Here is a 21668-nt window from a genome sequence, read left to right on the forward strand (position 1 = left end):
GTATTAGGAGAACAAACCTGTTTATTCCCTTTAGACTGACAATTTAGCAAGTGAAGTCTTTAATGCCACTGTTGTCAGCCCATTCACATTCCTTAGCAGCAAAATAAGCAAGGTTCCTGCTCTGAAGATTTATAATTGATATTCCTAAATCACTCTCTCAAATACTTTTAATATATATAGCACATAAATATATGTGCATATTCTCATTAACATAAGCCCTGGACTTTTTTTTTCCTTCGGCTGTGCCGGAGCATGTGGAAGATCCGGAGCTAGGGATTGAACCCTGGCCACAGCAGTGATGACACCAGATCCTTAACCCCACTGAGCCAACAGGGAACCTGATTTTTGCTCCTAAGCCCCTCCTATATGGGAATTTTACTATCCATGCAAGTCCCACTGCCTCCCACCCCCGCCCCCAGCCCCTTCACTCTTTTGAATGAATAAAGCCCTGCACTTTTGAATAAAAGGTCCTTCAGAACCAGGAACTAATTTTCACAGTGGTGTACCCTAGGAATGTTTCTTAAGACTAGCCAGATTTTACCCAAAGCTGAATCCTTTCCAAGTTATGCTTTTGATTCTAGAGAAGTAACTTTTTTCTAAACATGAGCCTACGCTGATAGATTTTTAGTTAAAAAAACAAACAAAAACCATGTTAGTCAAATCTGTTTTTTACTTAAAAACCAAATAATACACTTTAAAAGTTCAACTGGGTTTTGCTTTGGCTCAGTGGGATCCTGTGGACTCTCAGGAGCACTGGGAGGCAGTTCAATCCCTGGCCTGGAACAGGGGGTTAAGGATTCAGCGTTGCTGAAACTGCAGCAGGAATCTGATTCCTGGCCCAGGAACACCATGTGCTGCGGGGCGACCAAAAAGAAAAAAAAAAAAAGTTCAACTGTCTTCATCTTCCTTGTTATCTTTACTTTTCCCCTTCTTTCAGCAAGCCTCACCTCCCTTCAACCCAGCTCAAACTTACCAACTGCCACTTGGCTCCAGGAATCCAGTTCTCAGGCTACAATGTGGAAACTCCTACCACTGCTCCTGTTTGACTTTTCAGGTACAGATAAATTTCTCTGCTTTGTCACTTGCCTTAATATCTCTGATGAATGACATTGTTGGACTGTTTCACCACATATTCATCAGCCCACTCTATGAATACAGAATAATCAAAGGCAGTTCCTCCTTAGTTGTTCAGCACATTAAATGTGAGACTAGCATTGTCCCTTACAAATAGTATTCAGTAAATGTTATGTGTGCTTTTAATTACAGCAATGTTATTCGAGAATGCTCATTCTCGTTAATGGCCTTATAATCAGTAACTGAAACATGATTCCTGATATCTCCAAAATAAGTTTGCACAATTAACGTGGATAAATAAGTTTGTGTACAACCAGCAAGGATAATCAAATCGGGACAGAGGTATTAGTGATAAAATAAGAATTTGAAAATCATAGCTAGGGAATAGTGACCAGTTGAAAATGTGTATTTTAATGAGCAGAACGTTAGTTATTGTCATGCCTATTTTTTTTTTTTTTTTTTTTTTTTTTTTTTTTTTTGCCGTGCCCATGGCACACAGAAGCCCCTGGTCCAGGTATCCAACCTGAGCCACAGAAGTGACAATGCCAAATCCCTAACCACTAGGCCACCAGGAAACTCCTACTGCCCTAATTAATCTTTAAGGATTACTAAAATATTATTTTTATTTGCCCTTCTAACATTTATATAAGATCAGGGGTAGATTCCATTATACACAATTACTGCTGAGCCACGACAGGAACTCCTCATTCAGTTTTTCCTTGAGAGCTTCAGCTCTGAAGGACCATGCAATAATATTAAAAGTTGTATACACCCAAAACCTTGACTCTAACCAGTCTTATTAGTGAAAGAAGTCTCTGGGTCTGCTCATAATTATCTCAGCCTTTGCATAGGCCCCCTAATCTTCAGAGATTTGATAGTCCAAGGCAGTCAGTAAGGCCTGTGGCAATGATAGTAACTTTAAGACTTTTCCCAAGAGAAAATACTGACCACTGGCCCTATCATTCCTAGATAAGAGAAAAGATCTCAACTAACATTTAAAATTATTGCTCTGTGAGGCATTTGGCCGAAACATCATGCTTCCTATTTATGGCTTTAAAACTTCTCTCTATTGGAATAAATCTTTTCTCCAAATTCTCCAATATTACTTTTTTTTTTCTCTTTATAGGAGGGCAAAGAGCTGCTCTTCTCTGTACTCTGGGCGAGTTTCAACAACTAAAAAGGCCACTTAACAGAAATGTTATAAACAGGAGGAATCTTAAGTGAGCGCCCAACATAAGGCCGGTGCTAAATACACAGTCCGGATAATTGATTAATTGCCTCTCCTCCTGGGTTAGTGACATACACAGGAAATGACCTGGATGACTACAAGGACTGCCAGTTGTCTGCTGACCACACTGTGATTATCTAAATCAGCTTTGTTCAGATTACTGCAACACAAAAGTTGTGATGACTCCTGTGCAGTGAGTCAAGGGGCCCTGTCTCAGTAGGAGAGGGAAAGGAGATAAGGCAGACATCCCATGCTGATCTTTTGTGTAGCAACAGGAGTGTGTTTGGGTATCGCTATGTTTTGATGACTCAGTGGTGAGTCAGTTTTAAAGTTCTGTAAAAGGCCTTGTTGAGCTCAGACAGGACTGAGAGATGAACTCACACAGCAGCCAGCTGGGGAGAGAGTGCCCAGCAGAGTGTGATCAGCTGATGGGTGGTGTAACTATGTACATGGAAAAAAACATTCCAGTGAAGATGAACTCGTTCCTAAAGGCAGAAATCGACTCAATCTGGCATCTTCCGTTGAGTGCCTGTGCCTGCTATGTTCAAGCACCATCCACATGCCACCTACTGCCCCTTCCCTTTCTACAGGTCAGAATAAATGTCCCAAGTGCCACGAAAATCTGGGTTGCTTTGGAGGGAGCTGGGAAAGCTATAGTGCCCACTAGCTATATGGTAGGCACTGAGCCAAATGCTTTACATATTTATGTTACTTAATCTTTTAGGAACCATCTGAGAGAGGGATTTTTATTCGCCTTTTACATATGAAGAAAATGAAACCCAAATAGATTATTTGTTTATTTATTTTAATTTTTTTTGGGGGGGAGCCACACCCATGGCACATGGATGTTCCCAGGGGTTGAATCGAAGCTGCAGCTGCCGGCCTACACCACAGCCACAGCAATGCCAGATCGGAGCTGAGTCTTCGATCTACACCACAGCTCATGGCAATGCCATATCCTTAACCCACTGAGCAAGGCCGGGGATGGAACCCGCATTCTCATGGATCCTAGTCGGGTTTGTTAACCGCTGAGCCACAAAGGGAACTCCTGAAACCCAGTTAGGTTAAATGCTTTTATCACACAGCAATAGAGCCAGTATTACTGAGACAGCATTACCGCTGACTTAAAGACTAGCTGTTTCTACCCCAGCAAGAATTGGGTAAGGTGAGGGTGAAAACTAACTGGGAGACTTGATGAAGAAGACAGGGTCACAGATGGGGTCTTACTTACTGTACAGCACAGGGAACTATGTCCAATCTCTTGGGTTAGGACCTCTTGGGAGATAATATGAAAACAAAGAATGCATATAAATGTATGACTAGATCAATTTGCTGTACAGCAGAAATTTAAGGAAAATTGTAAACCATTTATACTTAAAAAAAATAAAAGACAGGGTCATAGGACCCAGCTTGTAGGCCAGGTTAGTTATGTGGTGAGCTGCTGGACAGCAGGGCACAGGTCTTGCATGGTGTGTTTGAAGGCAGTAGGCGGCAGAGACAGTCAGATTTGGTACCTCTACTTTTTTGTTATACCATAAAACCCACATGTATTTTAAATTCTAAAATTAAGAGGAGGAGTTCCCTTGTGGCTCAGCAGGTTAAGGATCCAGCATTGTCACTACAGTGGCTCTGTTTACTGCAGCACTGTGTGTTCCATCCCTGGCCTAGGAACTTCTGCATGCCACAATTGTGGCCAAAAAAAAAAAAAAAAAAAAAAAAATCAGGTAGTGATAAGGCTCTAAGAGAAAGTGAAGGTGTAAAGCATTAAGAAATGGTAGAGAGTTGGAGAAAAGTACAATTTTTTTTTGGCTGCACCCCCAGGGTGTAAATCTAAGCTGCAGCTGCAACCTATACCACCAAATGCTGGATCCTTAACCCACTGTGCCAGCTGGGGATGGCACCTGTGCTTCAGCAATGACCCTTATGCCACTGTGCCACAGAGGAAACTCTGAGGTGCTATTTTAAATAGGTGGTCTAGGAAGGTCTTTCTGTGGAGGCAGTGTTTGAGCAGATGTCTTGATGAAGTGAGGCCATCTGCCGAATGGAGATCTGGAGGAACTGTGTTGTAGGCATTATTATTATTATTGTTATGTGTTTTTGCCTTTTCTAGGGCCACACCTGCGGCATATGGAGGTTCCCAGGCTAGGGGTCCAATTGGAGCTGTAGCTGCCGGCCTTTGCCAGAGCCACAGCAACTCTGGATCCGAGCCGCATCTGCAACTACACCACAGCTCAGGGCAACGCCGGATCCTTAACCCACTAAGCAAGGCCAGGGATTGAACCTGCAACCTCATGGTTCCTAGTCAGATTTGTTAACCACTGTGCCACCATGGGAACTCCGGCATTATTTATAATACCCAAAATTGAAAGCCACCTGAACGTCCATGAACTAGGTAACCATACCTGGCAAAATAATGAGATAGAGCTATCTGTACAAAATGAAAAGATATCGAAAATATAATGAAAAAAGGTTTCAAAACTACATAATGATTCCTTTTGGAAAATTTTTAAAAAAATTTGGGAGTTCCCTGGTGGTCTAGTGGTTAGGATTCAGCGCTTTTATCACTATGGTCTGGATTCAATCCCTGGTCTGAGAACCGAGATTCCCACATCAAGTCACTTTGCACCACAGCCCTAAAAAATTAACCCAGAGTAATTATATTTACTGCAGGAAGACATCTGGAGAAATATACAAAATAATAAAAAAAATCTCACTTCTAAGGGTTGCTATCTGGACTGAAAGAGTGGACAAAGCAAAGTGCCTAGTTACCAGCTAAAGAGAGAACTGGAAGAAAGGCAGTATCATTGCTCTAAAACAGGATGGAGCAGGTGGCAAATGGCACAAGTCCTGGAAACCCATACATACCCTGCATTTTCTGACACACTGGAAATCTCCTCTCTTTCTAGTGACGGATGCCTGGGCACTCCTTCCCTTTCCTTACTTCCCCACCTCACCTTCTCTCACCTCCAGCTTTGCTCTCGGGAAAAGAGGCTGTGCTCCTGTTTTCTTAGCCTGCTTACTCCATCTGGGCTGGTCTTCCTGCTGGTCTCAGAGCAGCAGCTCTGTGCTCTGACCGCAGTCCATGATGAGGTGCTGATCAGGAAGGGGCTTCCAGGATCCTTCTGATTTATTACAGGCTCACTTCCAAGTGCAGAATGAAAGGCTTCATCCCTGCTTACCAATTTTCAGAATATTAACTGAGCCAGGAGCTCAGTTTGGGGCATAGGATCGCTCACACACACTTCTGCCAGTTCTGACTGGAACAACTGCCTCACCTTTGAGGTTTTTGAAGCAGCCAAGCCTTCTGTTTGATACTTACCCCCTGGTCCCACCCACCACTACCAAACTCTGCTGACATCCAGGGCCCTGTGTGTCTCTGTATGCTTGTCAGGCAGTTGTTAGAAACAAGAGCACAGGAAAAGGGTGAGGATAAGATAAACACACAAAACATGTTCTGTGCTCCTGTATTGTTTCTAACAATTTTTCAGTTGATTGATTGATTTTTTGTCTTTTTTAGGGCGGCACCCGCCGCATATGGAAGTTTCCAGGCTAGGGGTCAAATTGGAGCTGTAGCTGCTGGCATACACCACACCTCACTCCTTAACCACTGAGTGAGGCCAGGGATTGAACCCACATCCTCATGGATACTAGTTGGGTTGATTACCACTGAGCCATGACGGGAACTCCCTTTAGTTGATTATTTTGGATTTCTAGATAGACTATCATATAATTGATCATTCTTTCCTTCTTCCTGGTATTTATGACTCTTGCTTTGTTTTATTGTTTAATTGCATTAACTAGCACTTCCAGAACAACATTAAATAAGAGGGTAAGTATTCAATGGCTGGATAGCTCATTTGGTTAGAGCATGATGCTAATTATAGGAGAGGAAGTAAACATCCTTTTCCTGTCCTGGATTTTAATGGGAATATTCAGAATAATAATTGACTGGTAAGATGTGTATATGTGTATGTGTGCATGTGGACATGATCTATATCTCATGTTATACTAGAGACATAATCGCATAATCTTTCCTTTTGTCAGAATATTTATGAGGGATGAATATTCAATTATATCACATTTTAGTATTTCTCTGAATTGCTCTGCTTTTTTTCTCTTTTTAATTATGTGGTGAATTCGAATTCAGTTAATGAATTTCATTTTTTTTTTTTTTTTTTGGTCAGTCTAGCTGCATGTGCTGCATGTACTCCATGCAGAAGTTCCCGGGCCAGGGATTGAACCCATGCCACAGCAGCAACCTGAGCCACATCAGTGACAACACTGGATCCTTAACACACTGTGCTACCAGGGAACCTCTGGATTTCCTTATATAATGCCACTCTATCCTTCCTGGCATAAACTATAGTCATGTTGTTTTCAAAATCATGTTTGCATATTTCACTGAGGTATTTTGCTTCTGTATTTATAAATGGAAATGGTCCATCGTTTTTCTGTTGTACAATCTTTATGAGATTTTGGCTTCATGAAACACTGGCATGTTTGCCTCTTTCTCTGTGTTTTGGAACAGCTAATAGTATGAGAATGGTTGATTCTCTGAAAGTTTGAAAGAATTGCTCTGTCTAGTTTCAGTGTTTTTTGTTTGTTTGTTTTTCCGTGGTATGGCTTTTCACAGCTTTTTCCATGATTATCTATCTGTTTATATTTTACCTCCACTCCCACCAAGGGTATCCACTATCCTGACAGAAGAATAGTTTGGCCTGTCCTCTTTTGCATCCAGCTTCTTTTGTTCGGCATTGTTTTTATGAGGATTATTCATACTTTTACATGTAGTCGACGATCGTACGTTCTCATTGCTCCATGGTTAAAACTAGTCTATAATTCAGTTTGGGTTTGTCACTGATTGAAGACCTGTTTAGGAAAATTTGAAAAATTCTCCTAGTGGTTAGTGCCTTTGGCTGACTGAATTCTAACTTCATAGTTTCGGAGGTGGAGCTAGAAACAGGCTTTTCTGCCTCTGAATGAGCAAGTCTTTAGTCACAGCACATATGGTATGAGTAAGAAATGGTGAGCTTTGGAATCAAATGCTCCTCCTCGTCTTCTTCTGATACCCAGTGAGGAAGAAAGAAGAAGAAAGCTAGCCAAAGAGGGTGGTTAAAGGCAACAGTTTTTTTCTGAACTTCTCCAGAATAGTGGCACATGCTGATTATAGAAAAGGGGCTGAAGTTGTCTCGTTAGCCTATGGGTTCCCAAGGAAAATGGAAGGAAATTAGGTCCTTTTTTGTTAAGGTCAGGGATCTGAACAAGAGGTAAGGTCCTTTGCCCATGCACGTCCATTACCTCAGGCTGTCCCTGAAGTGATCAGTGAATGACTCTCTCTAATAATGGGGACAGCTAGGGCAGTCATACATGGAGGATGGCTGGATATTCAGGGATAAGTAGCCCAGATGAGTAGTCCACCAGTCATTAGGGAATGAAGCTATTGCTAAAAGTCAATTGTACTCTTACGTTTCAACCTAATGTTGAAGCCTAAATTCAGACTATTATAATCAGTCAGCCTTATGTTTAATGACTATAGGTTAAATTTGATGACCAAAAATAGAAAATCTTTTAATGAAGTACTATTTGCTTGAGGTAGAGGACGTGTCATTGAGATTCTCTCTTGAAAACAGATAATAATTTAATTTATTTAAACTAGATAATAAAAAGCTTACAATACCAAGCTCCAAGGCAAAAACAGAAGAAAAAACAAACAAACAAACAAACAACAACAACAAAAAAAACAAAACAGTTCCGGTTGTGGTTCAGGGGGTGACAAACCAGTGAGTTGCCATGAACTGTGGTGTAGGTGCCTGACACAGCTCTGGTGTTGCTGAGGCTGTGGTGTAAGCTGTCAGCTGCAGCTCCGATTCCACCCCTAGCCTGGGAATTCCCATATGCCGCAAGAGCAGCCCTAAAAAGCAAAAAAGTGAAAAAGAAAAAAAGAAAAAAAAAGAGAGAGAGAGAGAGAATTATAGCTAAGTTGGAGAAGATGAGCAGGCATCTGTTCTCTGCCTCCATAAGACAACTGTCATAATAAACCATAGCTGTGGACTTCCCTGAGAGAAGTGCCAAGTAGAAAGCAGGTGACCACTCCCACATTTCTTAACACACCATCTGGAACAAGCCTTTACCCTTCATCTGGCTGATGGTCACCAGGGCTGATCAGAGAGTGTGTATCTTGTTCTTCCCATAACCCATGGCAAGCGTTTATACCTGCATGTAATAGATGGCAGCAGAAGGACACACGCTGGAGAGAACAGATGGTGGCAGCATCATCATATGGTCCAGGATGTGAAAATGTTATTGGATGGTCCATTGCTGTGGGTCTGTATTTCTTTGCACCTTCCCTCAAAATAGAGACCTAGGTGGAGTTCTCTTGTGATGCAGCCAGTTAAGGATCCAGCGTTGTCCCTGCAGCAGCTTCGGTTTCTGCTGTGAGGTGGATTTGACCCCTGGCCTGGGAACTTCCACATATCCAAGGTGCAAAAAAAGAAAAGAAAACAGAGGCCTAGGGGAGGAGGGAGGAAGAGCTTTTGTGCCTTCTCCACTGTGCTGGCTATCAGCAGGGTATCTGCACTCCCACACTGTCAAGGGAGAAGGTGCATCTGCAGGAGGAATCTGGCATTGTCACTGTTGTGGCTTGGCTTGCTGCCATGGCACGGGTTTGATCCTTGGCCCTGGAACTTCCACCATGGGCATGGCCAAACAAAACAAAACAAAACAAACAAACAAACAAACAAACAAAAACAACAAAAACAACAACAAAAAAAACAACCAGACAAATTTACTCTATTACACTTCCGCAGGTCAGAAGTCAGAAATTTGTTTTACTGGGTTAAAGTCAAGGTGTTAACAGGGCTGGTTCCTTCTGGAAGCTCTGAGGGGAAAATCTGTTTTCTTTGCCTTTTTTATTTTTGACTGGCCACCTGTATTCCTTGGCTTGTGGCCCCTTCATCTTTGAGGTATGTCATTCCAATCACTGCTTCTCTCACCACAGCGTCTTCTCCTCTGACTGTATCTTCCAGGATCCCTCTGTATCCATCCAGATAATCCAGAATAATCAAACTATTGCCTTTGGAATGGATTAGCAATGAGATCCTGCTGTGTAGCAATGGGAACTATGTCTAGTCACTTATGATGGAGCATGATAATGTGGGAAAAAAGAATGTATACATGTATGTGTAACTGGGTCACCATGCTGTACAGCAGAAAAAAAAGTTGTATTGGGGAAATAACAATTTAAAAAAAGATCCTTAATAGTCATACCTGTGAAGTCCCTTTAACTTTAAGAAATAGCATTCCTGTTGTGGTTCAGCGGGTTAAGTACCAACGTTATCTCTTTGAGGATTGTGGGTTCAATCCCTGGCCTTCCTCAGTGGGTTAAGGATCCGGCATTACTGCAAGCTGCAGTGTAGGTCAAAGATATGGCTTGGATCTGGTGTTGCCATGGTTGTGGCATAGGTCAGCTGCAGCTCTGATCCAACCCCTGGCCCAAGAACTTCCATATGCTGTTGGTGTGGCTGTTTAAAAAAATAAAAAGTTCACAGATTCTGGGGATTAGGACGTGGCCATATTTGCGGGGACATTATTCAGCCTAGAATATCATATGATCAGTCCATCCAAGGACTCCCCAGAGCATCCCACAAGAACCCTCCCACACAATTGCTGAGGCCTAGAGGAGCCTGAGGCAGTAGAACTGTCCCATACTTTATGCCATTAGGCTGTTTTCAGACTTTTGCTATTATGAGCAATGCTGCAATGAGTATTCTTCCCCCCCCCCAAATAAATAGAGCTTTTATTGTATCTTTAAATGTCACAAATGAATCTGACATCTTGCTGATCCTATAGCCGGACAATTTAGATTTTACTCATCGGCCTGCTTAACTCTTCCTTTTTCAGAAACATAGATACTATCCAAAATTTTTATGATATCTTTAACTGTTGTGACTTGCTGAATCAAAGCAGCTGAATTCAAATTCAATGTTATCTCCTTCAAGAATTAACTTATTTTTCTGGGTTTGAGATAACCCAACCAGCAATACCTGGCCTTAGCTTGTCGACTGCTCCCTGAACCTAAGTAGCACTCCTGCTGGTGGCTGACCCCAAAGCTCACCAGAATGCCTTTCATTCCTTAACTAAATCCTTACTCACAAGGTTTCATCAGCTTCAGAGTAGTGAAGATCACCTTTGCAGAAAAAAAATGACCCACTTTTCTGTTGATCATGATTTTTCTGTTACAAAGAACAGAAATTAATTTCAGGATGTTAGAAAAGCTCAAAGAGGAGTTCCCATTGTGGCTCAATGAAAAGGAATATGACTAGCATCCATGAGGATGCAGGTTCTATCCATGGCCTCACTCAGTGGGTAAATGATTGGGTGTTGCCATGACCATGAGCTGTGATGTAGGTTGCAGATGTGGCTCAGATCCCAAGTTGCTGTGACAGTGGTGTAGGCCGGTGGCTACAGCTCCTCTTCTACCCCTGGGAACTTCCACATGCTTTGGGTGGGACCCTAAAAAAGGCAAAGAACAAAAAAGAAAAACTCAAAGACAGTGGGAAAACTGCTTGGCTGATCAGTTATCTTTGGGTAAAAGGTCTGGCGAGTGTAAGAACTGCTCCCAGATGGTCTCTATAGCCCTCCAAAAGTTTGGCACAAAAGTTCTGTCCTATGCTATACAGAAAACATAGTCAAACTTATTAGTTCTTTAGGTGAGTGGCAACCTTTTATAACTAGAGCTAAGCACCTTTTGGCAGTGTGTTCTCAAGTGAGGGAAATAGTGTTTGAATAAGAAAACCTGAAGTTTGTTGGTTAAGTCATGTCAGAGTACTCAAAACAGATGAACAGCCTAGCCTGCTTAGGATCTGTGTTTCCACTTTGGGTTTTTTTTTTTTTTTTTAATTCTAAAGGAAATTTTTTTTAACTTAATGCATTTTATTACATTTAGAGGTATACAAAAATCATCACAACCAAATTTTACAGCATGTGTTTCCACTTTGAATAAGAGGTGGCAGTCTTGTTCCCAGAGAATACTTCTGGAAGGAGCTTCCTACCCAAGGGCTCAAGAGGACAGGATTTCTTTCTTAGGTTTTAATTCCTAGTGCAGACATATTCTTGCTGTTTGAGCTCCTCAGTATGAATAACTGAATGTTATTGAATGCTGTGAACTTTTTCACCCTTATACAATGTATTCATTACCAGAGAAACCAGAAACTGTTTCCAGTATCTTCCTAAATCAGTTTATCCAACAGCGTTCTTCTATGAAGGGGAGTGCTATACCTGGTCTGTGTTGTCTGGAGTGATAGGTAAAATCTGGCGGGCCTGCTCGCTTTTGTACTTGGCATGTGATATGGAGCGATACTCAGAGAGCATGGCATTTGAAAGGTTCACTTCACAAATAGCTTAATCAAATGTGCTATTTCTTTCAGGGATGAGGCAAAAATTTTCAGTGAGAGCAATCTACCCATATGCCTTGTGTTCTTCCAATGAGTGAAATAGAGGTTTGTACAAGGAAGCTTGAAGTTTGTTAAGACATGTCACAGTACCGAAAGCAATTGAATGGCTTAGCCTGCATAAGATCTGTATTTCCTCTGTGAATAAGATAGGGCAATATTCCCCCAGAGAATGCTTCCTCTGGAAAAAACTTCCTCCCCAAAGTTCAAGTGGGTAGGGTTACTATCTTAGGTTTTAATTCCTACTGCAGGTATATTCTTGCTGGCTGCTGTCTTCAACGTCAATACCTAAATATTAAGAACTATGAAGTTTATCACCCTTATACAACAAATATTGAACAAAAGAATCCAAGAGCCCTGTTGGGGTAGTTCTCAAATGAGTTTCTTTAACAGTGTGCTTCTATGAATATGAGTAGTATACCTGGGGTGTCAGGTCTGGAGTGTTGGTAAAATCTGACAGTCCTGCTCACTTTTGGACTTGGCCTGTGCTATGGAGCTAAACTCAGAGTGTTCAGCATTTGAAAAGTTCACTTTACAGAAAGCATAATCAATCGTGTTACTTCTTTAGGTAAGTGGCAAACCTTTATAGCAGAGCAAAGCTAGAGTGAGTAAAATAGTTTTGAATAGTTTCTTGTTTTGAAGAAGCAAGCCTGAAGTTGGCTGTTTAAGTCATGTCACAGTCCTCAAAGCAGATGAATGGCCTCGCCTCAGAAGATCTGTGTTTCCACTTTGAATAAGAGATGGCAATCTTGCTTCCAGAGAATATTTTTTTTCTAGAAGGAGCTTCCTACCAAGGTTTAAGCGGACTGGATTTCTTTCTCAGGTTTTACTTCCTCGTGCAGGCATATTCTTGCTGTTTGCTCCCCTCAATACCAATAACTAAGTAATATTAAAAGCTGTGAACTTTTTCACTTTTGTACAATGTATACATTCCAGAAGAAACCAGAAACCATTTCCAGTCTGTTCCTAAATCAGTTTATCCAACATTGTTCTTCTATGAAGGGAAAATATCTGGTCTGAGATATCTGGAGTGATTGGTAAAATCTGTCAAGCCTGCTTGCTTTTGTACATGTGATAATGGAGCTAAACTCAGAGTGCTCAGCATCTGAAATTTTCACTTTATAGAAAGCTAATCAAACTTGCTAGTCATTTAGGTACATTACAGATGTTTTCAGCAAGAGCAATCCCCCCTGATGTTGTGTGTTCTTTAAGTGAGTGAAATAGAGTTTTGAACAAAGAAGCCTGAGGTTTGTTATTTAAGACATTTTGTTGACTTTGAGGTCTCTCAGTCTCGGCTGATCTGTATGACTGGGTCACTTTGCTACACAGTAGAAATTGACAGAACACTGTAAATCAAGTATAATGGAAAAAATAAAAAACTTAAAAAAAAAGGACATTTCACATTACTGAAAGCATATGAACTGCCTATCCTGTTTAGAATTTGTATTTCCTCTGTGAATAAGAGAGGGCAATCTTGAACCCAGAGAATACTTCTGTGTTGGAGACTACTGAACAGCTGAACTCTGCAGAAGGCAAATATCTGTGGATGCAGAGTTCTAAAGTACGAGTCTCCTTTAAAGATGAAGATATTCATGTTATTCTATAAACAACTGCATTATGTCCTAAGGGTACCCCTTTGATATCACTAAGAAGATAACTTCATCACTGCCTATGCCTGTTCTTGCCCACTAATCTTGTCACTTTCCTTAATCCCACTAATACTAATCTCATCACCTTCCCCAGTAATCCCATCACCTTCCTTATAAAAGTCATGTAGGCTAAAGCCTAGGCACCTTTGATTCTGGAGAAGAGAGAGCCTCCTGGTCCCCCACTTTCTAAATGTAAAGTGTGTTTTGTTATACTGCGCTGCTGTCTCCCTTCCAGGATTCTCCATTGCCCTGCAGAGCTGGATGCAGCACTTCTGGAAAGTTCTTCTCACCCAGGGTTTAAGCAGGAAGGATTACTATCTCAGGTTTTAATTCTTACTGTAGGCATATGCTTTCTGGATGCTATCCTCAATACCAATACCTAAAGGATAAAAAGAAGTGTGAACTTTTTCACCTTGTACAACAAATACCACAAGATTCCAATAGCCCATTCGACTCAACTCTCAAAAGAGTTTCTCTAACATTGTTCTTTTATTAAGGGACGTGCCATACAGTATGTGATGTCCAGAATTGCTGGTAAAATCTTGCAAGCCTGCTCACTTTTGGACACGGCTTGTGATATTGAACGATACTCAAAGTGCTCAGCATCTGAAAGGTTTGCTTCATAGAAAGCATAATTGAAGTTGTTAGTCCTTTTGGTCGGTGGCAAACCTTTATAACTAGAGCAAAGCATCCTTAGGCAGTGTATTCCTGAGTGAGTGTTTTGAATAAGGAAGCTCAAAGTTTGTTGTTTAAGACATGTCACAGGAGTTCCTGTCATGGCACAGCGGAAACGAATCTGACCAGGAACCATGAGGTTGCAGGTTTGATCCCTGGCCTTGCTCAGTGGATTAAGGACCTGGTGTTGCCATGAGCTCTGGTGTAGGTTGCAGACGTAGCTCGGATCTGGCGTTGCTGTGGCTGTGGAATTGTCCAGCAGCTACAGCTCCGATTAGACTCCTAGCTTGGGAACCTCCATATGCCGCGTGTGCAGCCCTAAAAAGACAAAAAAAAAAAAAAAAAAAAGTCACAGTACTCAAAGCACATGAAAGACCTAGCCAGCTTAAGGTCTGTGTTTCTGCTTTGAATGAGAGGCAGAAATCTTGCCCCCAGATAATACTTCTTCTGGAAGGGGCTTCCTACCCAAGGCTCAAGTGGGCAGGATTTCTTTCTCAGGTTTTGATTCCTAGTACAGGCATATTCTTGCTCTTTGTTGTCCTCAGTACCAATGACTTAGTAATATTCAAAGCTGTGAACTTTTTTACTTTTGTACAATGTATACATTCCAGGAGAAACCAGAAACCATTTCCAGTCTGTTCCAAAATCAGTTTATCCAACAGCTTTCTTCTATTAAGAGAAGTGCTATACCTGGTCTGTGATGTCTCTAGTGATTGGTAAAATCTGGCAGGCCTTTTGGATGTGGCTTGTGACATGGAGCCATACTCAGTGTGACTGGCCTTTGAAAAGTTCTCTTTACAGAAAGCACAATAAAAGTTGTCAGTTATTTAGGTAAGTGGCAAACCTTTATAGCTAGAGCAAAGCTCCCTTATGCAGTATGTCCTTGAGTGAGTGAAACAGTGTTTTGAATAAGAAAGCCTGAAGTTTGTTGTTTAAGACTTGTCACAGTACTCAAAGCAGATGATCGGCCAAGCCTGTGTTTCCACTGTGAATAAGAGGGCAATCTTTTGCCTACAGAGTACTTGTTCTAGAAGGAGCCTCCTTCCCAAGGCTCAAGTGGGTAGGATTTCTTTCTCAGGTTTTATTTCCTAGTGCCAGCATATTCTTGCTGGTTGCTGTCCTCACTGCCAAAAATTATATTGAGAGCTGTGAACTTTTTCATACTTATGCAGTGAATACATTCTAAGAGAAAACAGAAACTCTTTTGAGTCAGATGCCAAGTCGGTTTATCTAACAGCATTCATGTAGGAATGGAAGTGCTATGCCTGATCTGTGAGGTCTGGAGTGGTAAGTAAAATCTGGCAGGCCTGCTTGCTGTTGTACATGGTGTGTGATTTGGAGCTAAACTCAGGGTGCTTGACATCTGAAAGGTTTGCTTTTTTTTTTTTTAATTTTAATGATTTTTATTTTTTTCCATTATAGCTGGTTTACAGTGTTCTGTCAATTTTCTATTGTACAACAAGGTGACCCAGTCACACATACATATATACATTCTTTCTCTCACATCATCATGCTCCATCACAAGTGAGTAGATACAGTTCCCAGTGCTATACAGCAGGATCTCATTGCTTATCCATTGAAAGGTTTTCTTTACAGGAAGCATAATCAAACTTGTCAGTTCTTTTAGGTAAGTGCAACACTTTCAGGGAGAGCAAGCATCCTTATGCTGTGTGTTCTTTGAACTAGGGCTTTGAACAAGAAAGCATGGAGTTTGTTGTTTAAGGCATGAAACAGGACTCAGAGCATGGGAATAGCCTAGCCTGCTCAAGATCTGTGTTTCTACTGTGAATAATATTGTGACCACATATCCTCCTAAATCTCGAGCAGGTAGGATTTTCTCTCGGGTTTTATTCTGCAGGGTGGGCATATTTCACTGGTGGCTGTCTGCCATAAATATACCTAACTCTTGTTGGGAGCCGAGGAGATTTTCACCCTTATACAACCAATACTTTCCTGAAGAAAGCAGAAGCCCTTTCGAGTCAGCTCTCAAAACGATTTTTCTAACTGTGTTCTTCTATGAAGGGAAGTGCTACCCATGGCATGTGATAGCTGGAGTGATTGGTCAAATCTAGCAGTCATGCTCACATTTGTACACGGCATGCAATATAGAGCTAAATTCAGAGTGCTAGGCATTTGAAAGATTATATTTACAGAAAACATAATCAAACCTGTTAGTTTCTTTAGGAAAGTGGCAGACCTTTTCAGCCAGAGCAAAGCATCCTTATGCCATGTGTTCTTTGAGTGAATGAAATAGAACTTTGAATAAGGAAGCATGAAGTTTGTTAAGTCATGTCACAGTATTCAAAGTGGACAGATGGCTTAGCCTAGTTAAGATCTGTGTTTTCACTGTGAATAAGAGATGCCACTCTTACAACCCAGACAAAACTTCCTAAGGAAGCTGCTTTCTACCCAAGGCTCAAGTGGGCAGGATTTCTTTCTCAGGTTTTAATATTTAGTGCGGGCATATTCCTGCTGGCTTCTGCGTCAATAAAAATACCAAAATGTAATTGCTAGTGGAGAGCTTTTTCACCCTTAAACCAAGATTACTTTCCAAGAGAAACTAGAAGCCTTTTTGAGTCATCTCTCAAAACAGTTTTTCTTTCTTCTTCTTCTTTTTTTTGGTCTTTTTAGGGCTGCACCTGCAGCATATAGAGGTTCTCAGGCTAGGGGTCCAATTGGAGCTACAGCTGATGGCTTATGCCACATCAATGCCGGATCTGAGCTGTGTCTGTGACCTACAGCACTGCTCACAGCAACACAGGATCCTTACCCACTGAGTGAGGCCAGGGATTGAACCCGCAACCTCATGGTTCCTGGTCGGATTCTTTTTAACTACGCCACGTTGAGAACTCCAAAGTTTTTAAAGACATATCACAATACTTAGAGCTAATGAACAGCCTAGCCTAGTTATGCCAATTTTTAAACTGTGAATAAGAAAAAGTATGATAAAGGTGCTCTTGCACCCAGACAATAGGTCCTCAGGAAGGAGATATTTACCACAGGCTCAAGTCAGGACAACTTCTTTCTCAGGTTTGGAACCCTAGTGCATGCATATTCTAGATGCCTGCTGTTCTCAATATTAATACCTAACTGATATTGGGAGTATTGCAAGCCAACTTCTCTTCCAACCTTATACCACCCATACTGTGCAAGATAAATAAGAAGCCCTTTTGGGTGAGCTTGCAATACAGTTATTCTAACCATGTTCTAACCATGTTCCTCAATGAAGGAAAGTGCTCTACCTGATGCGTGATGTATAGAGTGATCGGTAAAATCTGCCAGGCATGCTCACTTTTGTACCTGACATGTGATATTGAGCTAACTCAGAGTGCTGGGCTTTTGAAAGTTTAGCTTTACGGAATGCATAATCAATGCGTTAGTTCTCTTAGTAAAAAGTGGCATCCATTTTTAGCCAGCGTAAAGGATCATCATGCCTAGTGTTCTTTGAGTGCGTGAAATAGAGCTTTGAATGAAAAAAAAAAAGAGTTCCCTTCATGGCTCAGTGGTTAAGGAACCCTACTAGGAATGATGAGGATGCAGGTTCCATCTCTGGCCTCACTCAGGGGGTTAAGGATCCAGCATTGCCATGAACTGTGGTGTAGGTTGCAGACATGGCTCAGATCTGGTGTTGCTGATGAATGATATATGAAATCAGAAATTTTGAAAGTTAAAAAAAAAAAGAAATGCCATGATGATATAGTTATGAGATGTATATCATCAGAATATCAGGAAAGGCCTAAAGCACAAGAGAATAAGGAATATGCAACCCTGAGAAGGTCAACCATATTAAACCTTTGTAAAGTGTCTACTTTGTGAAATGCTTTGAGATATCACATTGCCTAAACACATGATTCCTGTGGCTATTGTGAAGAATGTTCAGTTCTACAGGCCAGGCTGGTATCTGCTGTAGCTACATTTATGAAGGAAATCCATAATTCTAAGAAAAGAGCATACTGTTACCCTGAGGAGTATAAACTCCTCTTAGCCTGAGAGGATGGCAAATAGATTGAGGATCTTGGGATTGAAGAAGAGATGTTCTGTGTAGTCACGTCAATAAGATATGTACTTCGCAGTCCAAAACAACACTCCTCATATTTTATTTTTTTGGGTTTTTTTTTTTTTGCTTTTTAGGGTTGCACTTGTGGCATTATGGAGGTTCCCAGGCTAGGGGTCTAATCGGAGCTACAGCTGCCAGCCTACATCACAGTCACAGCAATGCCAGATCCGAGCCACGTCTGTGACCTACACCACAGGTCCTTAACCCACTGAGTGAGGCCAGGGATAGAACCTGCAACCTCATGGTTCCTAGATGGATTAGTTGCCACTGCACCACAGCAGGAACAATATAATTTATCTCTTTTGTTTATTTATTGTCAGTGTCTTCCACTAAAATATAAGTTCCATGAAGGCAGGGAGCTTTGTTCTGTTTTCTGCTCTATCCTCTGTGCCTTGGCACCTAGTTCCTGGAAGGTTTGTGTATGTAATGGATGAGCTAAGAACAAAGGGTGAAAATATGAGAAGGCATACTTTGACTCAATGCAACGACTCTTTAAAGTTACTATGTGCTTGAACACTGTCTGCAGGCTGTGTGGTCTTCACCAGGAAGTGGTGCCTTCTCCAGAGCTCCAGCTAAATCCAGATGACTGTTTGCCCAGGATGTATTTGAGGATGACACATTGGAGCTGTAAGGCCAGCAAATTAACTTCTAGCCTTGTGCTTCTAAGGATGGGCCTGTGCCAAAGAAATTATGACGGAGGAGAGTTCCCATCATGGCTCAGTGGTTAACGAACCCAACTAGTATCTATGAAGATGAGGGTTTGTACCAAAACAGACATGCAGACCAATGGAACAGAATAGAGAATCCAGAAATAAATCCAGACTTCTACAGTCAGTTAATTTTTGACAAAGGAGGCAAGAATATAAAATGGGAAAAAGACAGTCTTTTCAGCAAGTGGAGTTGGGAAAACTGGACAGCTGCATGTAAATCAATGAAACTGGAACACACCCTCACACCACACACAAAAATAAACTCAAAATGGCTTAAAGACTTCAACGCAAGACAAGACACCATCAAACTCCTAGAAGAGAACATAGACAAAACATTCTCTGACATCAGCCCTACAAATGTTTTCTTAAGTCAGTCTGTCAAGGCAACAGAAATAAAAGCAAAAGAAATGCTTGTTTGTAGGCAAACTTTAAATAATGATTAGATATTCTGAGTTTAATATGTTAGTGGATTTTGTAGGAGACATCTAGAAGGTGATATTCAGGCAGATATGGAGCTCAGGAGAGGCTGTGTTAGGTCACACCTATTTGTTAGAAAAATCCACACCCCTCTCTATGGGGAGGTAGAGATCTTCAAGAAAAGCATTGCTTAGCTCTTCTTTAAAAGTTTATATACACCCATCTTTACTAAGTAATTAGCCCCAGTATTTAAAACCATAGGAAGCAGAGGAATTCCCGTGGTGATACAGGGGAAATGAATCTGACTAGTATCCATGAGGATGTGGGTTCAATCCCTGGCCTCACTCAGTGGGTCGGGGATCCAGTGTTGCCGTGAGTTGTGGTGTAGGTTGAAGATATGGTTGAGATCCCATGTTGTTGTGGCTGTGGCATAGCCTGGGAACTTCCATGTGTCGTTTGTGTGGCCCTGAAAAGCAAAAGCAAACGACAACAACCAAACCAAACCAAATAACCCCCTCCCCCAAAGAACCCAGAAAGCACAATTCTCAGGTTGTTACATCAAGAATGTTCCTTGAAAGTTGTAATCTTCGTTTTGTTTGAAGGTCCTATAGTGGATTTTGAAAGGCTTTCTTTAGACTCCATAGTACTTTAATATGTGTGCATTAATAAAACTGAATGGTGTTTAATGTATTTAAAAAGTCATGCTTAAATGATGACATATGCGAATAGTCCATTCAGCTATATAATTTCATATTAATTTTGTAGAATGTATGTATTATAGCTTCATTTTGCAGATGAGAAAACAGAGGCCCAGAGTGACTTTATTGCTTATACAGAGCAGAGCTCAAACTCGAATCCTTGCCTTCAGAGCCTGAGTGTAAAGCTCTTTCTCCAGTGTTCTGCTTCAGGGAGCTGTGAGGCACCAGACTGAGACTCTGCCTTACCCTGGGATTGATCAGTTGACTGCTCGTTGGCAGTGAAAGTGTCTACCACTTGTCCTCAACTCAGCTGTGGGCCCCCAAATCCAGTTCCAGTGCTTACTACCTGCTACCAGGGAGCCTCACAGTAAGACTCCAAGTGAGTGATGGCTTCTGTAAAATGTGCGCATGGCTGCCCGGTGAACCCCAGGGGAACTCAGGAAAGAAACAAAGAATACCTGCTACTTAGCAGCCATCACACTGCAGCCACTCCTAACAGGGAGCCCTGAAGAAACTCAGGCTATAAAACTACAGGAAGCTGAGGTGTATATCAAAGGCATGATTTCAGTGAGCCTAGACCTTTGCATCTTCCCATAAATAAAAAAGCACAAAATTCCTTAACTTGAGATATCTGGTTTTTTGGCAGTAATGTTTTGTTCCTACTACCTGCCCTTTGTTGCAAAACATCTCTAAATCCTGACTCCCCCCCCTCACCTCCTTGGAGCAGTTTTCTCAGGGCTACTTGAGCTGCTGCCTCTTGGACTTAAGCTCTCATTTTGCCCCAAATAAAACTTAACAATCAACTTTTAGGTTGTGTGTGTGTGTGTGTGTGTGTGTGTGTGTGTGTGTGTTTAAGTCCCCAATCAGCATCTCTCTGCGGTAATCAGAGGGAGAGCGCTCTCCCTCCATCCAGCAGCACTGCCATCAGGCAGAGGACCACAGGGACACTGACCCACGTGCACAAGCCCTACTCCCTTGCCCCAGCAGCATCAGTCTTTCACCCCACTGCATCCAAACAGGAGACGGGCTCACACTGGATGGGTCAGGAGCTGCTTTTACCACACACATTCACGGAGGGATTTGCTTGGATCATTTATATATACATTAAAGAACCACCATTAGGTGCTGGTGTTATGAACTGGAGTTTGGCACTTGTATCACTTGCCATCTGCCTCTCCATGGATTTAATTATACGCCACCGCAGCTGCTGACATGCATCACCCCCTGAGCAGAGCTCAGGGTGGAAATCAGGAATGAAGCACTCTCTGCTCTCAGAAAACTGGAAGAACAGGTCTTCTGATAGATAGTTTTTAGAAGATTTTATGTGCCCCATTCTTGCAACTCCTCATATCTAGAAAAACACTAAAATCCTTCATGGTGATGTCTGTTCCTTGTGACTGGTAGTAACCTTCATGAGACCAGCGACAGACTCCTCCTCACCTTTATCATATTTACACTGATATTATTTACCCCTGAAATACCAACTTCCCAGGCTGTACTTAAGTGGACATAACGAAGGATGTCACAGTCATCTGAGAATGCAGCCATCTCCAAAGGTGAGCTGTTGAGCCCCAAGGGCTATGAAAACTCAGGATTCTGGCCCAGATGGCTGAGGAGCATATCAAAGGAATGTTTCAGTAAGCCCAGGCCTCTTTTGTTCCTGCTACCTGTTTTGTTGCAGAAACTCCTATATATCCTAGCTCCCCCCCAC

At 41.7% G+C, this 21668-nt stretch overlaps 1 long non-coding RNA gene across 1 annotated transcript; it reads left to right on the plus strand.

Moving 5' to 3' along the window:
* On the plus strand, positions 1564 to 20573 carry LOC110259304. Its single transcript, XR_002341580.1, has 2 exons — positions 1564 to 2892; positions 18659 to 20573. It is a non-coding gene; the product is annotated as an uncharacterized LOC110259304 (long non-coding RNA).

Source organism: Sus scrofa, chromosome 2 (genome assembly GCF_000003025.6).
Source record: "Sus scrofa isolate TJ Tabasco breed Duroc chromosome 2, Sscrofa11.1, whole genome shotgun sequence".
NCBI classification, from domain to species: domain Eukaryota; kingdom Metazoa; phylum Chordata; class Mammalia; order Artiodactyla; family Suidae; genus Sus; species Sus scrofa.